Source organism: Ailuropoda melanoleuca, unplaced genomic scaffold (genome assembly GCF_002007445.2).
Source record: "Ailuropoda melanoleuca isolate Jingjing unplaced genomic scaffold, ASM200744v2 unplaced-scaffold2250, whole genome shotgun sequence".
Classification (NCBI taxonomy): domain Eukaryota; kingdom Metazoa; phylum Chordata; class Mammalia; order Carnivora; family Ursidae; genus Ailuropoda; species Ailuropoda melanoleuca.
Genome location: NW_023192171.1, coordinates 144,581 through 148,623, shown reverse-complemented (window position 1 = coordinate 148,623; position 4,043 = coordinate 144,581).

The window sequence follows — 4,043 nt, the reverse complement described above, 5'->3', positions numbered from 1 at the left end:
TAGTCCCTCTGCTCCGATGTACAGCCCATTAAATGACCCAGAGGTCACTTTGGAGCAGCAGTGGGGGAATCGTTAGCAAGTCTGCTGGCCAAGTGGTGACTTCCTCAAGGAGCTTAAGGCCTAAATTTCAGTTAAAAGCTTCAAGGTGGGCACCTGGGTGACTCAGTTGGTTAAGTGGCTGCCTTTGGCTCAGGTCATGATCCCAGGGTCCTGGGATTGATCCTAGCATTGGGCTCACAGCTCAGCGGAGAGTCTGCTTCTCCTTCTCCCTCTGCCTGCCACTCCCCCTGCATGTGTGCTCTCTCTCTCTCTCATAAAAATAAATAAAGAAAGAAAGAAGATCTTCCAAAAAAAAAAAAAAGAAAAAAAGCTTAGGGGCACCTGGATGGCTCTACTCATTAAGCATCTGCCTTTGGCTCAGGTCATGATCCTGGAGTCCCCGGATCAAGTCCTGAGTAGGGCTCCTTGCTCAGCGGGGACTCTGCATCTGCATCTCACCTCTCTTGTACTCTTTCTCACTCTCTCAAATAAATTAATTAATAAATCTAAAAGTAAAATAAAATAAATGAAAAATTTAAAAAATCTTCAAGTCATGGAAAATGGCTTGAATCAATAATCTGGGCAATAAAACATATTATTTTATTGGGGTGGCTACACCTAGTCCCTTGCACATCCATTCTTTATCTTTCAGTTGCATAGACTGACAGCATCCTCAGTGGCTACTATCTGCCCTGTAACCTGGAACACTGCATTCTCTGTGTTAGTCCTCTCTGCTGCTCTTTGCCATAATTTTATCCACCCTCTTCTAATTAGAACATTTTTCTGCCCTCTAATTTTTAGGAAACATAGGATTCCTGTTGCTAGCAGTGGGAACAACTCAGTAACGGATTCCTACTATGAGCCCTGGTCAAGCAAGGACTATATGAGTGAGCAACGAGGTCAATGGGAACAGAGGAACCAAGGATGCTGTTTATACTATGAGTACACCTGTGAAAGGCTCAACATCCTCAAAAATAAAAACCCGTCAGGGAGCAGGTGAGTGGCAACAAGGAAACCTGCCCATATATTCACTCTCATGTTTCCAGAAGTGCCTGAGAAAATATTTTGCAATGTACGCAACATGTGGTGTGGACCAAGACCAGGTAGGGCATGCAGAGACAGGGTTGCCACAGACAGGTACTGATTACCAAAATATCTCAGAAGGTGAAAACTCTCAAAGCAGGGTGAGGAGGGAAACAGTGAGTCAGCCAACTGGAGGAACATGGGTCCAGGGGAGATCAGCCATGAGGGTTTGTCTCACTACCCCTGCTGTCACACTGTGGGTAGGTGAAACTGCTCCCACTACCATGGTGTGTTGAACATTTGGAGTCCTTATCATCTTCTTCCTGGATATTCTGGATGTTCAGGTACCAGACTAGGTCAGAGCTGGACCAGAGAAGCATGGATTATGGAGGGAAAGTCCTAGAAATGACATAGTGGAGGAGAGAGAGGAGGGAAGGGCAGGGGGGGCTTCTGTCTGAACAGGAGGCATCTGTCCCTGGGATACATGGACTGGGGTTGTTCTGTAATCCACAGACTTCAATTCTTTCTGTCAGAGATTTCTCTTCAGCTCTTCCCTCTTAGGCCACTCTGCATGATTTAGAAATGCAGAATCTCAAGCCTTTCTCCAGACTCCCAGGAATCCAAATCCAAATTTTATAAGATTCCAGATGGTTCATATTGATGAGGTTGTGGGATATCCGTGAGGTTCAGTGGGGTGGAGTCCAGGGCTGACAACCAAGAAAGAATTATTGAGATTCTTTTGGTGCAAAATGATGGTTTATTAAAGCACAGGGACAGGACCCCTGGGCAGAAAGAGCTGCTGCCACGGGTTGTGAGGGGTGGCTAAGGGTTGGTAAGGAGGTAAGGAAAAAGGGAGGTTTTGAGAAAATACTTTCTTATGTTAAAGAAGACTCACAGGATACCAGAGGCCTTGCCATTGTCAAGTTAAGGTTGTTTACCCCTCTAGTAAGGTGTTAACATGAAGATAGCTGGGAACTCCCTGAATTCCTGGAAGTATCTGTCTATGGCCTGCAGGTTATAAAGACATTTAATTGTATTTACATTCCCTTCCGGAAGCTAGGTTATTGGTAGAAATGCTTCTTTCTTATAGATTGCTAAGACATTTGTAAACTGAGGGAGACTCAAGTCTTGCAGGATTGTGGTCTCTATAGGTTAACTATATCTTTGTCCTTTAGGGCAGCCTGGGGTGCCTGAGGAATGTCATGTACACTCCATGGGGGGGGGTTGCGGGGTGTCAGTTTCTGCTTTGTCCTCAGCTTGCCTTCTGTTCCCTCATCAATATGCATGTTAAAGTTTGAGACTAACTGATCTAACACATGTAGAAAGGCCACACTTTGTTTTTGGTGACTGATGGCTTTTCACGTTTCAGTCTGTTCTGTTTTCTAATCAGCCTCTCCAGGACATGAACTCTCTGTTTTACCATTTTGTGCATTTCATGTCCAGAGTAATGTACACAGAGTTTCCCACTGAAGATAGTAGGCATCTCCCTTTTCTCTCTATCTAGATGCATTTTAATACAAGAGGATAATCTTCACAACTCTAAAACTTCAGAGTCCTTAGCACTGGTAATCAATTGGAACCACCTCATGGCTGTTTATATTTTTAATGAAGTTTTTAAAGTACTATTAAGCAGGAATTGTATATTTATAGACTTTTAAACTCAGGATAAATTACTTGTAGTAACCTTCCATGACACTAGCAGTGCTCAAAGCGTGAGCAAAATTATGAAATGTCAGCAAAACTATGATCACAACTGTGTAACAATTAAAAACCCATTGGGAAGAAAGTGTTCAAATTCAGAAATATATTGACCATTTGATATATTAGGTTCCTAGTGATGAGGGAACAGAAGGCAAGCTGAGGATAAAGCAGAAGCTGACACCCTGCAACCCTCCCCCTCCCCCCATGTATGCAACATTCTTTTGCACTCCTGGCTGCCCTAAAACTAAGAAAGGAAAAAAAACAAATGATTAACTGACAGAGATCACAATCCTGGGAGGCCTGGGTCTCCCTCAGTTTACACATGTCCTAGTGATTTACAAGGAAGAAGCTTTCTTATCAATAGCCTAACTTCCAGAGGCCCATAATTCAGTTTCCTGGAGCCCTAACATTACCATCCCCTCCATAAAATTGAGGGAAGCTGAGGCAGAAGGAAATGTAAATAAAACGGAATTTCTTTCTGGACCTGCAGCCCATTGATAAGGACACGTGATAGGAGGAAAGTAACATTCTCCAGGGAAGCTCCAAACTACCTTACTGTTCACACCTTCTAGAAGGGTCAACAGCCTTAACCTGACAATAGCAAGGCCTCTGGTATTCTGTGAGTCTTTAACATGAAAGTATTTTCTCAACCTCCCTTTTTTCCCTCACCTCCCCCAATCCTATGGTATATAACAGCCACCTCTCACAACCCAGGGCAGCAGCTCTTTCTGCCCATGGGTCCTGTCCCCGAGCTTTAAATATTTAGAAGAAGTATAGAATATACTTACATTGCATTAAAATGCAACCTAATAAAATAAACTTTATGTTATTTTTTAAAACTATTTGGGGGGTTTATTTATTTATTTAAGTAATCTCTGTGGGGCTTAAACTCAGACCGTGAAATCAAGGGTCCCACCCTCTTCTGACTGAGCCAGCCAAGCGCACTGTGAAACTTTAGAAATACACTAAATGAAGGTTTCCTCTGTTCTTACCTGACAAGGAATATTGAAGATGTTCCTTTTTTCTGGAGGAAATGTGTTTTACCTCAAATTTTAGTTCTGATCCAGGGACATGTGGATCCTTGTCTAATACAAAGTAACTGAAATCTGCTTTTTGTGGACCAGTTCCTCCCAAGACTTTCGTATATTTACTTCACTTTAGGACTCAAACAGGGATGGGAAGCAATTCAGACACTTTGTACCTCAGTCTCTCTAAGGATGGTCAACATTTAGGCTGCCCTGCCCGTGAGAGCTCAGGTGTCTGGCCATGGATGCCAACCT